The sequence below is a fragment of the Cryptomeria japonica genome, chromosome 4 (assembly GCF_030272615.1).
Source record: "Cryptomeria japonica chromosome 4, Sugi_1.0, whole genome shotgun sequence".
In the NCBI taxonomy this organism is placed as follows: Eukaryota; Viridiplantae; Streptophyta; class Pinopsida; order Cupressales; family Cupressaceae; genus Cryptomeria; species Cryptomeria japonica.
In genome coordinates, this window is record NC_081408.1 from 295309411 (window position 1) to 295333288 (window position 23878).

A 23878-nucleotide genomic window follows, 5' to 3' on the forward strand; every position below is an offset into this window, starting at 1 on the left:
ACCTATGCAAAAATGGGAGCTTTGGAATAGGGTATGGACATCCATCAAAGCATAACGGATAGAGGAATTTTGTTAGGTGTTGTACTTGCAAATGCCCTGCTTGACATGAATGCAAAATGTGGAAACATGGACAAGGCTCGTGAATTGTTTGATACGATGCCATAAAGAGATGTGATCTCATGTGAATAATCAACACACGCATATACAGGAGGAAGGGATTGCTGCTACAAAATTGAACGCTCACTCCTCAATCACAGTTCTATGGTTTTACAAGATTAAACTAGGGCAATTAACCACCACATGTATATATTTTGCAACACGAAATTAAAAACTAGGGCAATTTGAATCTACCTCCTGCGCGAGATTGCAAGCAATGCCACAAATGCCTTCGACACGGGTTTGATGTTCTTGAGGCTTGAAGTCACCACAGATGCCTACATGGGAAATTTGCAATACAAATGAATTCTCCTATTCTTTTTTTTTAAAGATAATGGCGGTTGTCGTCAGAATTATGATGAACTTGAGCACTTTTTGGAAAAAAGAAAATTCTCATTACTAATGCCTTCTTCGTCGAAAACAAATGGGAAATTTTCATCGGAATTACGATGAATGCGGGCATTTTTTCAAAAAGAAATCAAATTTGGCCACAATATACCTTCTCCATTGCAAACCTTAGTCGGAAATCTAGTCCAAATGTATTAGTGTCTACTTGGACCTAGACCTGGTAACCCAACCACCAATAGAAAGTTTAGCTTCGGTGTCAATTTTCTCTTCTTTAATATTTGCCTACCCCTTTCCTACAACAGAAATATGGATGTTAGTTAAAATAGAATTTTTTCTTGCGATCTTCCTCTTCACACTTTTTTTTCTTGAGTTGGTTGCCCTCGTGGAACAAAATCAGCAACTCCTAAGCCAATTTTTTGTCTTGCGAATTACGTTGAAAGTGCGTTTCTGAATGGTATCTTCCATCTTTTTACTCCAATCCACCTCTGGGAGAGGTTAATTATGTACCCATTTCATAAACTCTGAATCCAGTACATCTTCATTATCAATGGTGACACCTGAAGTATCCATTGGTAATTTCATGTCATGAATCTGTTTCAAGGTTAACCTGGACCAACTCCTTTTCTTTACTTCAAATTCATCTGAGCAATCCTCCCAATAATCCTCCAACTAGGACACACGTTGGTCAGGCACCATCTTCTTCATATATTGAGCGATAAACCCTTTACTATCAAATTTATCCCTTTTCAAAAAGGTTTTCAAATGAAATCTCTTGAATTCTAGCTCAAGATTCAGCGCATCAGAGACAAACCTACAACTGTAATGGCCTAAATCAATGGGAAAAATTCCACTTGTGTCAGAATCCTCACCATAATCCTTTGTGACATAGGCCACCTGCCTCGAAACTTCAATCAAAATACAGGAGTTTGAAACATACCTAGGTATCCTAAAGGGTTCGCCTTTAAAACCTCAAACCCTTAGGTAAGTGAAGTGATTAAACTGTGTAAAGAAACTGCCATAGATGTTAACTAGTTCAACGGCCTTTGTAGACATCCTCCTATGCAAGTTACCTTGTAATTCAAATGTCAACCTCCCAGCAAAAATATCATTCTAGTGGAGATAATCATCCACTTGTCCTTTTAAAGTCAAATTTGGGTGATACTCATAAATTTTTATGCCTTGAACCCATTTTGCATGAGACAATCCAGACCATTCCCTTACACAAGAAAGCATGCATAATAGGTAGGAATACATATAGAAGTTTGACATCCCAGGATAATTACTCAAACCCTCGTGTAACCTTTCCACAATAACAGTTCCCCAGTCGATGAACCAATTTTTGTTGAGAGTGACTTGGATGAAGAAATACATCTAGTCCTCCCAATAGAAGGAGTGTGAGTTAACCTTTAATCTGCTCAACAATACTACCAAATCTTGAATTGTAGGAATTAAATGTTCACAGGTTAGGGGTCTCAACAACCTTGAGCCTCCTTTTTGGAACTTCAAAAGCCAATTTTGTGCAATGACAGTTCTGTAATACTGCTTTTTCTCAGAGAAAATTCCATAAGATTTTCCAATTGTCCTATCTTCATAGGGTTCCTGATGTGGGATACCCATGGCAGCCATTACTGTTTGTCTATCAATGGATAACAAAACCTCACCATTGTTTTTCCTTATGCATCTATTACCTTTGTCACAGTGATTCCTGCATTCTTAAACCAATTCAGGGCAAGGAGCAGTTGTGGGAAATGTGGCTACTTTCAATAATCCACTCTATGCAATATCTCTCATCATAGGATCAACAGTTGGGTTCCGTACTCTTTCTAGGAAATCATCTAAATCCAGTTGGACTAATGTTGTATCAACCAACTCTGGTAAAGAACTTACAAGGGAAGATGAGTTCACTAATTTGGGCAAAGTAGGCCTCATGTTTTGCTCATGGTTTTCTCCAATTAACCTAGACAAAGGGGAAAAGGGAAATATAAACAAATATCTAACAAAATATCCAGAGCTTTCCTAAAACAAACTACAACAATTTAGAAAGTTGTCAAACATACCTTCCTTTGTCATCTGCAAACCGCTATCACAGTCTATTTCTCCCACTCCAAAAAATTCTTCTTAAAACTTATCTAAAGAAAATGATAATCTTGACATGAGAACTACTCAATTTTAAAGCTGATAAAATCTTACCCATGATAACCATGAACTATCCCATTACTCTTTGTTCATGTGACCTTACTCTGAAATGATTGCGCTCTAGCATGCCTTAAATGCTAAGCCACTTCATATATGACACTACGGATCCTCACACCATACTTGCTATAAATGTCATATTTCAAGGCATTAAAGAAGGAATATTCCTCTCCTCTACCACCATTTGTCATATCTTAAAATCCGTGCAGCCACCTCATACCAAGTAACATGATCTCCAAGAAGCGTAGAAATCAAACAATCACGACACAAATTATAAACATGAAAAGTCTTCAACTTTGAACCTTGAACCAAAAAGGTTCAAGTTCAAGGTTCAAAGAATGTAAAATGTCGACAAGGACTAGTGAAGACTTTAAAACCGCATGAGAGGAAAAACATTTAAAACAATGCCCATTGAACCTTGAACCTTGAACCAAAAAGGTTCAAGTTCAACGCAGTGAAACTTAAACAATATAACAATGACCAAATTATATGAGGAATTTTAAAAAAATGACTTGACCAACGGATCTGACAAGGCATTATTCTAGCAAGGAAACAAATAGAATGGAAATTTTATATGTGCTGCCAACACGGTAAAAGGATTGGATTGGGAAGATTATTAGTTGATTGTCACCGGTATGATCTTAATGATTGAATAAGTTTGTATGAATGGTTCATATGCTTCCGAAATAAATTTCAGTTAGTTGCTATTGACTTGATGATTTGATGCTATATTATGTTCTAGTAAGCCTACTTTGTAGGTCCGGTAAGGGTTTCACCGAAAGAGATTTACTAAAGATCTTTTATGTAATACTAAGTGGTGTTGGTGCAGCTTCTAGAAGGGATTCAAGATGTTGATGGTGATTGTTGTCATGCCTCGACTGATTGATGTCATTGCTTTGGTGTGTGTGGATCTAATTTAGGTCTGGTGCTATCTAGGTTATGGACTAGTTTCATGAAACATGTTGGTAGATCCTTCGAATGTGCTTTCGGGATATTTTATTGATTGGATGATGTTTGTTTGGCCTTAGGCCGACGTGTTTTATGATTTTATTTCAAGATTATGTAATGGATCTATTGAATTATCATTTGGGTGGCCGACCTAATTATTTAGGGCTTGTATAAATATTTGTAAGATCTCATTGTAGATCACAGGAAAGGAGTGAATAATGTAGTAATCATTTGTGTAGAGGATTTGGTCGATCATAGGTGATCGAGTTGGGTTTATGTAAGAGGTTTTAGACCTTTGGTATTGAACTTAACCAGAACTATAATCTGGCATGTTTGATGCTATCATAGACAATTCTTCTTTCCTGATTGTTGTTTAGAATATTTGAGGTGGTTGACCTCTTTTGTAGTGAGTGAGACTCCATTGTGATGAGCAGTGTGCTCTAGGAAGTGTTCCTTCTTGCATGTGTAGGCCCCTATTGTAATCATATACTTTATGCAGAAGTATCATTTGAATATGGGCAGGGTTTCCCACTATGGTTTTTCCCTTTACCGGGCTTTCCATGTACAAATAATGGTGTTATGTGTTATGGTTGCATGATATTGATTCTCTAGTTTTCAATTATGCGTTAATGCTTTATCAGTTATTCTAGTATCCATTTTTTATATTCTGGTAAAAGGTTTTAAGTGCTTTAATTCACATAAAATACTGACAAATGATTCACTCCCCCTCTCAGTTGTCCATCGGTTATCCTTACAAGGACACCATACAACCCATAATGACACCATATGGTTTCTTAAGGGGTAAAAGGTGTCCTAAGGGGTCATAGGACACAATATGACCCCTTATGGCATAATAAGACCCCTTAGGACACAATAATACCCCTAACAACACCTAAGGGGTCATATAATGTCCTAAGAGGTCATAGGACACCATATGACCCCTAAGGACACCATATGACCCAAAACGACACCATATGGTGTCTTAAGGGATCATATGGTGTCCTAAGGGGTCATAGGATACAATATGACCCCTTATGACACAATATGACCCATAATGACACCATATGGTGTCCTAAGGGGTCATAGTTTGTCCTAAGGTGGCAAGATGAAACATTATTATAATATAAAAAGCACTAACAATACTACTTACAAAAATATGACCGCTAACGACACCTAAGGGGTCATAGGACACCATATGACCCCTTAGAACCCCATACGACCCATAATGACACCATATGGTGTCCTAAGGGGTCATAGAACACCATATGACCCATAACGACACCATATGGTGTCCTAAAAGAGCATATGGTGTTTTAATTGGTCATACAATGCAATATGATCCCTCAGGACACAATATGGCCCATAACGACACCTAAGGGGTCATATGGTCTCCTAAGGGGTCATAGGACACCATATGACCCCTAAGGACACCATATGGTGTCCTAAGGGTCATATGGTGTCTTATGGGGTCATAAGACATGATATGACCCCTAACAACACCTAAGGGGCCACAAGACACCATATGACCCCTAAGGACACCATACAACCCACTCTCACAGGACACCATATGACTCCCTCTCTCTCTCTCTCCCCTCACCTCTCTCTCTCTCTCTCTTCCTAAACAAATATGATCCCTTAGGACACAATATGACCCCTAACAACACCTAAGGGGTCATAGGACACCATATGACCCCTAAGGACACCATATGGTGTCCTAAGGGGTCATAGGACACAATATGACCCTTAATGACACCTAAGGGTCAATGGTTTCCTAAGGGGTCACATGAAAGCATATGACCCCTAAGGACACCATACGACCCACTCTCATAGTACACCATATGACTCCCTCTCTCTCTCTCCTCTCTCTCTCTCTATTCCTAAACAAATTGGATATCCAATTATATTGGATACTTTATTTGTTTCCATTAAGGCAGCAATGAAATTTTTTTGTGGGGACCCAAAAAAATATGTATAGAAATCAGACATCTGATTTTGTCAGATATTTGATTTTTGTAAGACACAAAATGGCCCCCTTGTGGGCGATTTTGTGCATTCCAATGGCCCACATTCTTGTTTCATGTGACAATCATGAGTTTTCAAACATAGTGCGACAAAATTATGCTTTTGAGAGATTATTGAAGATAAATCTAACATTGTGAATCATTTAGGAGCATCTTTGTGGAGGTATAATGGGGAGCAGTAGTCATTGGAAGTATAAACACAAAAGAAGGCTTTCAAATGACAAAATTGAACTATATAGAGAAAGAGACAGAGAATATCATAGGAGGAGAAGACAAGGTATGTCAAATATTGAAAATGTTACTTCAAGTGAAGAGGAAATTGAATTTGAAAATGTTGAGCAAGTTATTGAAAATGAATATCAAAATATAGATTTTGAACTGAAAATGTTGAACATGATATTCAAATTGGAAATGACAATGTTGAAATAGATAATGAAAATGCTCAACATGATATTGAATTTATGAATTAAATGGTGGGAATTGAAAGTGAAAATGTGGGAGTTGACAATGAAGGTGATAATTTGGGTGTTGAGATTGAAGGTGAAAATATGGAAAAAATTTACATTGGAGGTGAAAATATGAAAAATGTTGACATTGGAGGTGAAATATGGAAAATTTTGACATTGGAGGTGAAAATATGAAATTTTTTGACATTGGAGGTCAAAATATGGAAGCTTTTGACATTGAAGGTGCAATTGTTCAACCAAGTGAAGAATATGTAACACCGAATTACATGAGAAATGAAGACCCTCTCATGGATGAAAGACAAATTCAAAATTCAAGACCTTCAAGAACCCCAAAATGGTTACTTGAATTTGATGAGAATATTATTGCAAATCTTGAAGTCAAGAGGTCAACAAGAACCATTTGATTGTGAGCTACACAACTTTTCAACCAAAATTTTAGCAATAAGACATTGACCGAGCAATGCCAACATTTTTCTCAATTGCTAAAGATGCAAAAGATGAGACCATTGCTAACCAAATTGAAGATTCGTATGAACAAGAAGATGGAGAAAATTTCTATTATTGTCAAAAATTTATTTTATTCTCTTAATTCTATTGGAAAGAATACAAAGGAAAGAGATAAGAGAGCCACTCAAAGAGTGATTACAACCTCCTTAGTAAGTGATCAATTGAGGAAGGCTCATTTTATGGGACAAACTTGCATTGATTTGAACATAGACTGTAAAAATTTGGATAGAGAACTTGTAAGAAGATAATGACTTGATGATCCACTTCAACATGATACATGGGCATTTGGTGAGAGGCTTTCATGTGTTGATAGAAAGTTAACCGACAATGTGAAGGAGGAAATTCAACAATTTTGGCCCTCTAATTCTAGAGTATCACCCAATGTAAAGGATATTTTTAAATTAAGAATCAGCAACCAAGGCCACACATCGCATCCCAAACATTTCTTGGAATCAAGCAAAACAATGTTGTAAATTTTTTTTTGTGAAGTACATCCAAGTTTGCAATTGTTTTGAGAATTTTTTGAACTCTTTCATGAGAAAGGTATTGTAATTGATCAACATCTCATATGATTAGATAACTACATGGGTCAATTCAATAATTCTCATATGTTTTATTGGTTGAGTAGAATGCATGTAGGGAGGCATATACATCATATTTGGAGTTTTTTTGAAGTAAGGTGTGGGAAGGGGGAGCATGATGGATCGGGTGCATGTTTGAAGAGTGCTCTAGTTAAGGAGCAATAGAGGATTTCAAGTACAAATTTATTTGATGCACATTCTATTATTGATTGGTATAGTTTAGTAGTGTCACAAGGAGGGACTCTTGATTCAACAGTGAGCAGATTCTTTTGGTTGGTTGAGGAGGGCACAGTGGGAGACAAATTGGATTGTCATACAATTAAAGATTCTTCAAAGATGCATTCATTTCACAACTCGGATGCAAGTACATTGACCATTTGAACACGAGAGTTGGCTTGTTTTTGTTAGAGTTATGGTCAGTGTGATTGGGATCAGTGCGAGTTAAATGAATGGATTGATACGTGAGTTCCATAATATCTAACTCATTTATATCAAACAATATCCTTGTCAAATGATGACATGGAAAATTAACTTGAGTATGACCATCTTTCAGATCTTCTACATCCAGGACATGTTTTTGGAGTGGTTTCACTGCAAGGGAATGAAGAGAGACCAAACTATTGGTTGGCATAGTGTGTACAGGGAAAGAAGAAGCTAACACAACTGATGACAAATGATGATGGGTTCATGTATCCTACAGGTTTAGTTGTTGTTATAGGAACTTGATTGCGAACATACATGATTAGAAAGAATGGCATACTTGCATTTGAAGACTACAAGAGACACAAAACCATTCACATGTATTTACATCCTATTATATCCACAAATGTCAATTTGTTGAAGCATCAAGCAAAACTAAAGACCAAAGAGTTATGGACAATGACTAGTGTTGATCATGAAGCAATACTAGATATTGTTAAGCAAAGAGATGACCCTTCAGGCACACTTGAGTAGTAGGTCCTTATTATCTCTTTTTTTTTAATCATGTATTCATTTCAAATAAATTATCATAAAACATTAATATTCAAGTTTGTTATGTGTATACTAAGGATGTGTTAAAAATGTAGGTCTACTTTGATGAACATTATTATTGCATCATGGATTTTGCATGCACGTAGTGGGTACACTCAACATAATTTGTATAATCCTACCTCTTTGTTAATCAGACATCTTTGTTTATCATAATGCATTTCATTTCAAATAATGATCATAAAACCTTTATGCTCATGTAGGTCTTTTTTATGATATACAACACTATTACATTACGATTTTTGCATCAACATAGTGGGTACACTCGATATAATTGAAAGAAAAGTATCTTCATGGTATATAATCCTACCTCTTCATTTATTATCATGCATTTCATATCAAATAATTATCATAAAACCTTTATGTTCATGCATTTTATGTGTAGATTAACAATTCTTAAAAATACAGGTCTTAGAAATACAATGCTTTTTAATGATATAAAACATTATTGCATCATGATCATTGCATCAACATAGTGGATACAATCGATATAATCCCACCTCTCCATTTATTATCATCTTTTTAATGTGTAGATAAACAATTCTTAAAAATGTAGGTCTTTTTTATGTTGTTCACATTGCTTAATTTGGTCTTCATTTATATGCAAGCATTGCTTTACGTAAGCTTTGCTCTTAGGACATGAGGATGTATGATGCACATTAACTGGGATGTTGTATTTGTATATGAATACATTGATGCAACTTTATTATGATGATATACGATGTATTTCTACATGAGTACAAATATATACAATGTATTTACTCATGAGCACATTGGTGTAATTGTCTTGTTGATATATAATGTATTTATACATGAGTAAACTGGTTTAGTTGTATTGATGATATACAATGTATTTGTACATGAGTACATTGGTTTAGGTGTATTGATAGTGATGAAAAAAAGATGCATATTGATAATGTAGTTCATTAATGTCACATGCAAGTGTAATGGTAATTATGTGTCTACAATATATGGAAATATTGATAATCATTATGTGTCTACAATTTAATGCTTGTTAATATATATTTATCATTTTTATCCTCATTATCATTTAAAATAGACTTGTTTGGCAATTATTATTACTTAGGGAACACAAGTGACGACGCCGGTAGGGTATTGGCATGAGCATTCGACCAAGTGGGGGGAAAAAAAGAGCATGCCTAGGGTAAGAATGTCTAACAAGACATGTTGGAACCAACGGTTCGTGCTCATGATGAGCAAAATGAGGAATTGGCCCTATGAAAACATTTCATTGAATGAAACTAATGATTTTTTGGCTAACTGAAAAAATTTTGCCCTAAGAAAAATGCTACAAATCTTTTAAAAATGAGATATTATTTTGTAGGCACCTCTCTTGTGACCCCATAGGTTCAAAAAGTTCATTTGTAGGTGCCATAGATTCTGAGATACAACCTGTCAAACTTTGGCAATGATTCGCACTTAGGGCGCTCAAGGGACGACGCCAGTAGGGTATGGCCTCAAGATTTCAACCGAGTGGGGTGTAAGAATGCCTAACCAGACATGTTGGAATCGATGGTTGATGCTCATAATAATCAAAACAAGAAATTGGCCCCGTGACAATATTTTATTGAATGAAACTAATAATTTTTTGGCCAACTAAAAAAATGTTTCCCTAAGAAATTCACTTTGAATCTTGAAAAATTGAGATAGGCTTTTGTAGGCACCCCTCTCATGACCCCATATGTTTAAATGGTTCATTCATAGGTGCCATAAATTTTGAGATACGATCTATCATAGTTTGACAATCTTTCACACTTAGGGCGCTCAAGGGACGGTGTTGGTAGGGTATGGCCCCAAGCGTTCGATCGAGTGGGGGGTAAAACATGAGCATGCCTAGGGTAAGAATGCCTAACTAGACATGTTGGAACTAACTATTTGTGCTCACAATGAGAAGAATGATAAATTGGCCCCGATAACTTTACATTGAATGAAACTAACGATTTTTTAGCCAACTAAAAAAATGTTGCCCTAAGAAAACCACTTCAAATCTTGAAATACTAAGATAGGCTTTTGTACACACCCCTCTTGAGACCCCATAGGCTCAAATGGTTCATTCAGAGGTGCCATATATTCTGAGATACAACCTATCAAAGTTTGATAATTCTTCACACTTAGGGCACTCAAGGGACAATGTCGGTAGGGTATGGTCCCAAGCACTCGACCTAGTGGGGAGGGGAAATAGGAGCATACATAGGGTAATAATTCCTAATCAAACATGTTGGAACTAATGGCTCATTCTCATGATGAGTAGAATGAGAAATTGGCCCCATAACAACTTTTCATTGAATGAAACTGATGATTTTTTGGCCAACTGAAAAAAACATTGCCCTAAGAAAACCACTCTGAATCTTGAAAAATTGAGATATTCTTTTGTATTCATCCCTCTTTTGACCCCATAGGTTCAAATGGTTCATTCACTGGTGCCACATATTTCAAGATAGTACTTGTCAAAGTTTGACAATTTTTCACTCTTAGGGCCCTCGAGGGACGACATCAATAGGGTATGGCCCAAGCGTTTGACCAAGTGGGGGGGGGGATAGGAGCATTCCTAGGGTAATAATTCCTAACTGGATGTGTTGGAATCAATGATTCATGCTCATGATGATCAGAACAATAAATTGGCCTTGTGATAACTTTTCATTGAATGAAACTGATGATTTTTTGGCCAACTGAAAAAAATTTGCCCTAAGAAAACCACTCTGAATCTTGAAAAACTGTGATACTATTTTGTAGGCACCCCTCTTTTGATCTCATAGGTTTAAATGGTTCTTTCATAGGTTCCACAAATTATGAGATACGACCTATCAAAGTTTGACAATTTTTTGCACTTAGGGCGCTCAAGGGACGACGTCGATAGGGTATGGCCCCGAGCATTCGATCGAGTGGGGGGGGGAAGGAGCATGAGTAGGGTAAGAATGTCTAACCAGACATTTTGGAACCAATGGTTTATGCTCACAATGAAAAGAACAAGAAATTGGCCCCATGACAACATTTCATTAAATGAAACTGATGATTTTTTTGCCAATTGAAAAACATTGCCCTAAGAAAGCCACTCCGAATCTTGAAAAACCAAGATAGCCTTTTGTAGAAACCCCTCACATGACCCTGTAGGTTCAAATGGATCATTCACAGGTGCCATGAATTCTAAGATAGGGCTTGTCAAAGTTTGACAATTTTTTCGCACTGAGGGCGTTCAAGGGACGACGTTAGTAGGGTATGGCCCTGAGCGTTCGACCGAGTGGGGGGGAAAAATAGAAGCATGAATAGGGTAAGAATTCCTTAATTCACCTCTTCACAATATCTCCCTATTGAGAGGACTTTAATGATGGTGGATTGTTGCTAAATGTAACCAACCAAATGCATGAAAAATTGCATTTCGTTGTACAAGATATTGTGCTACTTTTTATTTGTCATTACTAAGTATTCATGTTATCATCATTACCAATAACAATTTGATCACTAAATTTGGTGAAGTTTCCAAAGGCAACCAAATTTAACTCTTAGTATTTAGATGAAATGAATTATATACAATCTCAAGGTTATACAAACATTGTATTGTTCATTAATTAACCATTGTTAATTATTGAATTGAAAATTAAAGTATAAAATAATAACACCATGCACATGAGGAACAATTTATATCAAGTCTCCACTTCTATATATCAAAATGTCAAATAATTACAAGTGTATGTCCATATACAAAGATGGCATAAACACCAACTCAAACAAAATGTATGTCAATGTATGTAAATGTATGTCCATATACAAAATATACATGTCAACTAGATATGTAAGTATCCCAAAATGATCTATAACATCCTAAACTACTTATGGATCATCAAAATTGATCCTCTTCACCGTATTTCTCAACTCTAAAGGATCCTACACAAGAAAAAACAAACCACAGTTAAGATTAGTTATATTATATAACTCACACTTGAAAAGTTAACATAAAAATCAATATACATTGAACCATAATTGAACTCTAAAATTGAATTCTTGTTTATGTCATCTCCATGTTTCCTCTTCATCTTTAAAGAACTCTTGATATATGTCTTCAATAGAGGAGGTATGTTATGAAGATTTTCATACACAACCTACATATGTTCACAAACATAACATTGATACAAGTTAGCATATAATTGTTATCGATAAGAATGAATTATATCTACTAAACACAAAATAAAATAAACACATGTACCTGAGGCATCTCTTCTTCTAATTCTTCATCTTCAGGTATAGTGGGTGTAGTCAACAAGGATGTAAAGCTAACAATTTTATGTACATAAAGACAACAAGTATGTGAAACTATCAATCTATGTAGACATGTATAATCATTATAAGTTATTTTAACTCTTAATTCAATCATGTTTGCATTCAATTACCTTTCCCTTGTCTCCAACTTCACTACCAGAGCCTGAATCGTGCAACATCGCACTCATGCTACTTGTGTCCAACAATAGTAAAATAAGATAAACATGCAAGTTACTACATAATCTAATTAATACAATTATAAATGATGAGCATGTATGTACAGTAAAATGTAAACGAATAGGTGCAATAATATATGTATCATATAATTTTCAATGCCAAATGAAATGGTCATCAAGGTGCCATCATAGACATGTGTCAACTCCCCCTTTGTCATCAATTATTAAATAACCATGTATATAAACATTAGTACTTAATAATATCTAGATTATAAATATTCATTTAAAATAAATGCACTACGAAAATACAACTCTTACCACTACATCATTTGTGTATGATGAAGGGACCTCCTCGCCTCTACCATGCAAGGACTCTCTAGGGTATAATCCATTCCCTATCATCATATCTGGTGCATCATGCATTTCATGCACCTCATAATTTGTAGTGTCTGCAGGAGGATCAACAGGCTCTCTAATAGGACCCAAGCATAGATGCCCACACATAACACAACTATGCAGCACACAAATATGTGGACCTAAAGAGGACATGTTGGCACCATCAGATCCACTACTACCATAACTAAAAGGTTGCACTAGTGCCCTAGCCTAAGAAACCAAAAGGCTACTCAAAGAGTGAATAGGTGATATAGTCTATGATATTGCCTCAATAATGACATATGGATGTTGCACTGGAGGTGGGGAATCAATAGGAGGGGGGACATATGGGCCTTGTACTATTGTTGTCATGAAAGATGTACCCACTTCTCCTAACCAAATCAATACCAATGCCTAACCAATCTCATGCAACATGGAAATGAATCTTAAGTTGTGGGTAAACTCAGAATGAGAAACGAATCTTTGGGTTATGGGTTGGCTCCCTTCGGCTACCTCCTAAAATTAATGAAGGGTATGGAAAAGAAAGAGAAATAATTAATAAAACTGAAAAATTTAAACTATTCTAGGAGGTGATGCACCAAGTTGATTTTAAAAATGACATCAATTCCTCCTCAAACCACCAATTTGCACAATGAAACTCTTGATTCATTACACATAAATATTTCATGCAAAGGATCTTTAATTCAATCAATTGATAGGAATGAGACCTTTCACAACCAACAAGATTGAATTAACTGAACACAAAGCATAAGTTGTGATCTTATATACATGAGACGAAATTTGAAAGGCTATAAAGAATAACAAAATAAAATACTCTCAATCATGCACAAAATAAAATGAATCCTTAAATTGAAGGCAAAAATATGAAATCTTTCTTCGAGAGCTAGTGAAAAAAAGATAAATTTTTTTCCACTTTATACAAAAAGGCCTTACAAGAGGCAAAGAAATCAAACTCCAAGTGAAATGAAGTGAACTCCAACTGAAACTATCTCCTCCAAAGTCTGATCCATGAGCCAAAATGAAAGGCCACTAAAAGAGGCTTCAAATCATGAAAACAAGGGTGAATCACACCTCTATCACTTGGTCAACTCATAGTTGACCCATGTGGCACTCAAATTAAAGGACCAAAACCCCAAAATCATGACAACAATCCATGCAAAACTCTACCTCAAACTCAAATCCGCTCTCTAGAGCTACCATATAACTCTTCCTATGAGATATTTTTTAGCATGTATGCATAATAGGGAGATTTTCTAAAATAAATATCTAAGGCATTCCCCTCTCTTCATGCACCTAAGTAATAAATACTAAGAACCATAATTTCATCCAACTTAAGTATTTATTTTACAAAAAAAATTATTGTGTCTACATGCTAAAAATGGAGCTCAAAGATACCCATTATGATGCCATTATTAATTATTTTCATATATATATATAGGATTAAATCCCTATATATACATATTAAAGTAATTAAATAATACTAATTATCATTAATTAATATACTATAATGCTATGTGTTTTTGAATATATATTAAAAAAAACCGTTATTAACATATTAATTTTTTTTATATTAAAATAGTTCAAAACATATACACCATAACCTCTGGTACCCTGCATTTTACATGTATTCTTCTATCTATAGTATCATTTTCACATGTATATCAAAAAGTTCGTAGCCTTGTGTCAGACCACTTGGTATTACAATATGAACATAATATGGAGAGGATTAATACAACAAAATGTCTCTTGTGTCAGTATACACATATCAAACAAACCACACTGTTCAATGAGTTCCTACACCTTTCTCCCCATTTATAGGAGAAATCTCATCTTGGTCTTCAATCTTAAGTTTCTGCATGTATTGTACCAAATCCTCAATCTTAGTTGGCTGTAACATATCCATATGTTTCTTGAAGTACTAGACAAATTGGATATCTTCCTTGTAAATTTGAAGATCACCTTCACAAACCAGAGTCATGAACCTATCTTTAGAAATCTCCAAGACAACAGAAACCTATGACATAATATAAAAATGAGTGAGTTTTCTACTAAACTCAGTAAGCCTCATCCTCTTGTTTTGAAAAACCTCTCCATTTCTCTCTTTCCATAGAAAGCACAAGACTTCACAAGAAAAGATAGAACAAAACCAGTTCATCCTAAGGTAAAAATATTCTACAAAACCAGCGGGGATTTCACTCCAAAAAGGGCCATACTGGTGATTCCAGACAATATAAGGGCCAAGGAAGATGGACCACACACCACGATAAAACTCACAGTCAACAAAAAAGTTCTCAAAGGATTCCTAAACATTACACACACCATACCTAATAGACTTGAGACCCTCGATAGATAAAAAGGAACCGATAGACAAATTTTTCAAAAGAAGAAGTCATCTAAAACAAGACTTCTTAGGATCAATGGGAGAATGCCAAAAGAACTCAAAAAAAAATTGCCACCTAGACTTAGTCCAATCAAGAGCTCAAAACTGATTAACTCTAGAAAATATTGAGTAATCATCCTTCAACATCAAATAGATCTACTTAGTAGAGATGTACAGAAAGGAAGAACCATTCAAGCATTTTAGTTGCTTCAAAAAGGAGTCAGTATCCATAATCTTTCCAGGGAAGAAACAACCTATAGCCTTACCACTAAGAGAATATGTTTTCTTTTGTGAGGGAGGAATCCCATATTTAGAATTAATCTCAGCCCAAGAGCCAAGTTAGTTGTCAACCAGTACATTGCTAGTAAGAGAAATGCCCTTATCATTCCAGATCTTAGTAGAGCAGCTTTGAGTCAAAGCAAGAGGTTTGTTATTCAAGTTCACCCCCCACCAGATGGATCTATCCACAATAGCATATGCTGGAGAGTTGCCTATAGCATCCTTAGAAGGGAGTAACCTCCTTACTTGTGACCATGCCTTCCATAATGAAGAAAATACATTAGAATCAAACACCTTCATTATATATTCTCCTAATACAATATCACATAAAGGGATATTCCTCCACTTTTTGCCCTTTTTAATAACCGACCTTTCACTATTATTTTTTATCAGCACCTTCCAAGGTTCATTACCATGCAAAGCTTTGACAATCCATTTGGAAGCTAAGGTAGTGTCATGGGCCTTGATATCCTTGATACCCAATCTGCTCATATTCCTTCATCTGCTACACCAATTCTAGTTCACAAGGTGCCTCTTATTATGACCCATCCCATCACACCATAAAAAGTCCCTCATAATCCTTTCAACTTATTGGATTGGTAATTGGAAAACACCCATGCAGAGGCACAATAAATATGATGGGAGGAGAGAACCTTTTGAACAATCTGCACTCTACCAACCAAGGAGAGAAGATGAGTCTACCAATTAAGATGTTTCCTTTCAATTTTAGAGTATATCCAATGCCACATATCTTGGGTAGAAGTGTTAATAGAAAAGGGAATACCAAGATACCTTACAATAGAATTTGGACCTGCCCACTACCAACCTTTGTAGGGGATCCAACTTGAAGGAACCTCAGACCACCCAAGCACTGAAGATTTATGAGGACCTACCTTTTCTCTAGAGGTCAAACAAAAAAACTAAAATCTATCCATAGCATTATCAAAATTTTCCTCATTCAAGGCTAAAAATAAAGTAGTATCATTAGCAAATTGGGCATTGATCAGATCATCAGTATTAGGAAGAGTAAGACCTCTGATAGAGGGCCCAAGTTCAGGAGCCCTTAGAATGTAATAAAGAGCATCATCAGCAATGACAAACAAGGTCAGAGCAATGGGGCACCCTTTCTTGATAGACCTCCTTAGAGGGATAGGTTTAGAAAGTTCACCATTAACCTTAACAATTGTGGAGGAGTTCTTAAAAATAATATATATCCATCTACAAAAGTAGGAAGAAAAACCAAAAGCTTGCAACATTCCTCTAACAAAAGGACACTCAATTCTATCATATGCTTTCTCAAAGTCCAAAAGAACCATTGCAACATTTTGTTTATAAGATTTAGCCCAGTGCATTGCTTCCCAACTAGTAACCAAGTTTTCCATAATATATCTACCTATAATGAATCTAGTCTATGTGGACAAGATGAAACTATCCAGTAGCCCAACAATTCTCCTTGCTAGTAATTTTGTAATAATTTGGTATGAAATACTCAATAAGCATGGAACCCTACCACTTTGATCTCTTGGAAACATATAATGTCTTTCGCCTTGATACTGTTACACCATTTTTTGACCACATATTTTCCATCAGACATCTCTAGGCCCCTAACATTCTAGCTATGTATGTGCATCATCATAAGAAATATTTTGTGGAGGGGTTTTTATTCTTGTACAGTCTATTAAAGCACTCAGGAACCTCATTGGATTTTTTACTATTATCATTAGAAAGATATTGCCTATTAGATGTTTTCCTTTTCTTTCTAATGTTTTTACTAACCACCTCTATAAACTGCTCAACATTACTGATAACCATACCATCCGCACCAAAGGGCACAATTTGTTTATTAGGAGAACCATCCACCATGGAATTCATGATACCATTTAAGGAGTTGCTCATCCTCAATTCAGATGGGATTTGTGTGGCATTTCTTAATAAACCAACCTTCTCCTTAATACTTGCAAGGGCAAGTTGTTGATCATTCAATCTGGGCTGGGGGGAGGAGTTCAAAACCTTCACTTGCTCACAATTAGGAGAATTAGCTTGTATTGGGTGACATCCGATAAGGATGTTGGGGGGATCATTCAAGAGAGGGGTTTGGAAAACCTAATACTCATCCTTGAACAGAGGATTGGATAAACTAATAAATTTATTGCCATTACTATCACCATTCGGGCACTCAAGGCCAGAATTGACCATCTCCTTGCCATTATCAGATGGGATATCCACTAGTAAAGAGCTGCCTTCTTTAGATGAATAAATAGAGTTTTGCATCTTACTACTATCACTTCTCAATTTGTTTTTATCATCAATATTAAAATTAGCATTGTGAGAGTTTTTCATAGAAGGGAAATCCTTTCTCATATGTTCATTAACTTTATAGAAGAAACAGATCCCCAAATTGCCCAACATGGACAATTCCCAAGAAAAGCTATCTCCTTCAAAATCCAGAGAGATAATGTTGAGAAACACAACCTTGAGATCAAGAGAAACAAGAGCCCGAGCATTCAAATGAGGGAGAGTGGTTCTCAAATCCTCAACTTTCAGAACCGAGACCAATGACTTCAAAATATGAGGAATGAATGGCCAAATTCGGGCTAAAGGTTCTTAATTTCAACCTAGTTAGGGGAGGAGTGAGGAATAACCTTCTCTAAATTTCCTTTGGGAGACCAAGGAAATTCCCTAAACAAAGAGCGCCCAACATTCCAAAAATTCTTCTTCAAGACTCTATCTTGCATGTTATGTGATTTCAAACAAATTACAAATAAACCCTTCCGAATCATTCTGCAAAAATTAACATGAATACCTAATTTCTTGCCCCAAACATTAGCAATCCAGTCGTAAAAAAAAATTCATGAATGTAAAGATTCTCTATCCATGCAAACAAAAAAGATTGCAATATTTCTTAAGCGTGACTACTCAGTCCTAATGGCTTTAACCATATCTTAATTTGGTCACAAGGAAAGGGTATTCAACTCGAGAGGATGAGACTTACCATTTCCTCCCCCTCTGGATTGTCGATCATGCTTCCATCACCAGGTCCGAGTCTATGTCCATCGATTGCGGTCCCTCCCGAACCGGTCTCTGTGTCCATGTGCTGAGGCCTGCAGAAAGATCCATCGAAACTAGCAGAATGCGGGCAAATCATGGCCTATTGCTCTGAGACCACTGCTTTGTAAGATAAATTCTCATGCTTACCCTTCTGAGAATTAATAGCCTCATCCTCCAAACCCCCACTATTATTAATGATGGCCTCCTCATCATTCTTGCGAATGGGATGACCATTAGTTAGACCACCCATCTGTCTTCACACGAGTGGCCTCAAGGAAGGGGCATCAATGTAACCTAAGCCCAGGGGCAATCTATTAAGAGAAAAAAGATCATGCAAAGGGAGAAAAATTTGAAGAAACAATGTAGCGAATAAACCAAAGCACAAAGCATCCACAAACTAGTCATTCAAACACCAAGGCAACATGGGGAAAACATTAATCACATGATAGGCTGATGTAGGACACTAAGGAGATCGCACGAGCCCCAACAAACCAGGTCCAAAATCCAAGGAGGGTGAAAAGACAACCTTCATGGATTTGTACCAATTGTAGAGCGCTCTCTTCTAGATAGACTCTACTATTGTCCTCTTATTAAAATATTAATTAATAATAATATTATTTGAAATAATACAAACTTTTGATTTTTTAACAAAGTCTTTTACAAGACTTGGGTTTTTTAAAGCCTTCCCATGGCTATCATATTACATGCATCTATTTGTTTCTCTAAAAACAAATAAAAACTAAAAAGCCCATACAATCCCTTTCGACTTGGGGCACGCAATAAAAGAGAAGAGGAAAAGTTGTAAGTTTATCATTTCATTATTTTATCTTTGTCTCCCTAAAGAAGATTGTTCATTGTAGCCACCTTGCACTTTGAGGGTTTGGAACTCTAACTGGGGTTACATCTAAGCATTGGGCCTGAAGTGAATATCAAACTGGAACTCTCTTGGTCGGGTATGTCATATTTTCTCTCTTATCTTTCAATAGTTTTTCTTTACAAAGGCTTTTTTTATGATAGAAAATAAAAGACTCTACTAAATTTCCTCATTCACCATACTTTTCATGCTTGATATTTGATAAAACATTTTGGGAAATATTAGGGTTTTTGTAATGAGCTCCTTCACTATATTCTTTATTTTGTTTATTTCTCCTGTGAGAATTTTTTCTTAAAAATGTTTCAAGTTATGCATTCGTTTTAGGGTTCTAGGATAAAACCCTAAACGTATGCATATTTTGAAACCATGTGCACTATATTTCTACATGTTTTGTCTACAAACGGCTACCAAATTTGTCATCTATTGTTTTTCAATCTTTCTATGGTGTTTGATGACTGTTACTATGCATCGTCTGGAATATTTATATCACTAGACACCATTGATGAAGGCTTGGATTTATCTTCATGAACATGAATTATGACATCTAGGAACGTGACTGCTATATATGCTCTTCCTGTAGAAATCTCTATGACTCATGATTGTGAATGATTGTTTTCAAAAAATTGTTACCCGCTATCACTATTAATTGTATCTCTAGTGCATGACTATATTCTTGTTGTGTTTATCATGGACTACCTCCATTCATTGTTCTCTTAGGTTCAAAGATCTCTGAAGGTTTTTTGCACATCTATAGCTGATCACTATGCATGAATTCTTTGTTGATCCTCATGATTGAGATTGTTAATGACCTTGAGGCTATCACTTTTGGATAAATATCACTGCTCTCTTGTGACTATTATACCATTCATTGCTCTTATTAATGGTGTTGATATAGTGAATGTGATGTGTATCTATGAATAAGCTTGATCATTGTTGTCTGTATTTTAGGACCGTATTATTATTATACATCTTAACACTACCTTGTATGTTGCTACATGAATTATGCTTGACATCTTGAATGTCATCTTTGTGTATTGATTCCCTAGCTCCTCATCTAGAAATGGTATATTCAACTATGTTGGTCTATTGAGACTGCAATATAATTGACTCTATTTGCTAATGATACTGTCACTTACCATTTATGTACATATACTACTCCATATGTTGGATTTTTTGGTAGTCGTATTGTGTATTAGCTTAGTGATTTGACCTTAACTCTCTATTTTAGGGTAGATAATTATTATAAGTGATTCCTTTTCATGGTTAAAAATTTGTCCTTAAATTTTCTTATGTTCATTGTTGTCTTCATCATCTAGGGCATCATAAAGATCTTAATCATGCTTTTTATTCACATGCTCTACCATGTATTATATAAGATTGTATATTTTTAAAAATCTATGGCTGCCCTTTCTATAGATTTCTTGAATGGCACTGCTTTGTACCTTTTGATGTAGCTCAGTGTTAGATGCTTTGATGATTTATCTTTGTCAATAGTAATTTTCTCTAATAGTGCTTGATACCACTCTTTCTTTATTTTTGTCAACATCAATGGTGCTTTCTAAGTGACTGTGTATGCATTTTCACTACTGTGAAAGCCTTATTTCAATTTGAAGATCTTTATAGTGATATTATATTATGACATCAATTTTGTCATTTAATTGGCACATCTTTACTTCACATGGGTCCATTTGTCTCCTTCTTTATAGTCTATCATACCCAATAATGGATGTCCTCTATTTTCACTCTCAAGAACAAATTGTATCTTATATTGATTGTCTTTATCTTGATCGCCCTTTGGAATGTCTTATTGACTTGCTATGAATGTCATTCTTCCTTGTCACAGTGAAATGGGACTGCTGCTATAATGTCCACTAACTTGAATTTCTTATGACCTATGGTTGCCTCCATATCACTAATCCACTATTATGACCTTGTTGTGGGCAGCATATACTGACTTTTGTAAATTTGTATTTGACTCTTGTATTTTGTGATGTGATACTAGCTCTTTTTCATTAACTCTTGTAGCTATTCTTAACCTTAGAAATGGTTGTTTTATGACATATCCTTGAGTTTTTCGTTGTACTCTCTCTTTATTATGTATTTTTAGTGCACTGATTTGAAGATGGTTTGCACTTTATTGATGTCTCTAGACCATATGAGACTCTTGTAGAAGCTCTTTTTGGAGATCCTATGTTATATGATAATGCTTCTAATATTCCATAATGCTGCTATAAATATCTCATATCTATTGCTCTGATGCATTGGACTGAGTTTGGGCTATGAGGACTGATTTTTTGGTAGATAAGGACACCCCTAGATTTTTTTGTTCTCTTTATATTTGTAATTTATCTTGCCTAAAATTTTGTATTATTGTGTGACTGTTCTCATCATAATATTAGTGAAATAATTCATTGTGATAGTCTTTTTCTCTAGGACTTGTATTTGTACCTACTAGTACACCCATTGTCATTTGATGATTTGATCCCATTATGTGTCAGTGTGTGTGCTAAAAGATGTAGGTACTTGTTCTTTGATGACTCATATAATGATTGATACTCTTTATCTAACTGTTTTGGCATAAATACTCAATATGCTGAGCTATACCCTTGTGGGAGCCCATTTTACTCCACGTACTGTGATGTGCTTTATCATTTGATTTGACTTATTTGTAGTAGATGTATACTTGTAAAGTAGAATATACTAGAGATAAGGTCCCTAAGCTCTAGTACATCTCTTTTCATCTCTGTAGGTATTGTTAGAGCCACCTATGCTCAAGAGCGGAAGATGTGGCTTTATCAACTTCAACGGTTCATCATTTGCAAGGCAATGATAGATCCCTCTCTCATCTATATTCTATTTTACAAGTGTTTTTTTCTTCTTCTGCACTTTTTTAGTTATACCCATGGCTTGTGTGGGTTCTTATACATTTATGAAATAAAAAGTCATTCTATGCAATCATTTTTGTATATATTCTTTGAAATACTTTGCACAATGAATAAAACTTTCATATTCTTGCCAAACTTATGAAATGAAGAAAGTTTTTGAATTTTTGAATTTTTTTTGGTGTGTGTACCTTCCTTTAATTTCATATGAAAGGCTTGTAATAGGCCACTAAATTTAGCTAGTGCAAAATTTAGATAACAACCACTCAAACTGCCCCAGGTCTATCTTGAGGCATATCTGTCAAAGTAGTTGACATGCTTTCCCAAAACAAACTCAGCATACAATTTTTTGATGAAATAGAAGGGGACATCAAGATTGTTGTTGGATGCTTTATAAAAATTTATCCACCAACAATCCCAAAAGTTATCTACAATATCATAATTTTTGCACCATTTAATTGAATTTTTTTTTTTTTTTTGGGGGGGGGGAGGGTTAATAGGTTGTCTAGTGCGGGGATTGATGAAAAATGTAGCAATATCAGCTTTCAATATCTCAAGATCCTTAACCTGTTGATAGGCCAAGCCATTTACATATCTTGCCCTCATGGAATCTTGCCACAAAAGAGTGGCATTATGCCCCTCTGTGATGGTTTGTACATTATTTATTATGGCATTGAGGGGATCAAACATTGGGGCTAGACAAGGGATTCTACTATAAACATCTGCAATGCCCCTCAATTGGTTCAAATTTTGAGCAATTAAATTGTGAATTGAGGGGGGGTTGGCAATGGAGGGTTTACTAAAGGAGGGTTTGGTGGTTGTGGTGGTTGTGGTTGTTCGGGATTTTCATTCTTATCCCCCATTTAACTTGATTGAATGTGAAATTTTAAATTTAATCAATGTGAGGCCCTACCCCACCCATCCTAGTATTTTAGTGTTTTTCATGTTGGAACTATTATGGATGCTCTATTTTATTGTATTATGGATGTAGGACTTTATATGATCCCAAGAATTGGATAACATTAATATATTGATGCTTCATTTCTATGCATTATAGATATAGCCATGTGTGTAATTATGATGTGGAATTATTTTTGTAGTGTCACTTGACACATATGTTATATGTTGTGTTGGCAATTGTCATGTCACCTTTTTGGAGAGATTTATTTTGTTTAATTGTTATATTTCCTAATTATCCATGAAGGTATCAAGAAATCTAGGATAGTGAGCCATAAGGAGGGTCAACTCAGAGTTGACCCATAGGTTAACTTTAGGTGGGCTTTCTAAGGGTTAAATCAACTCCTAGAGTCAGTTTTGG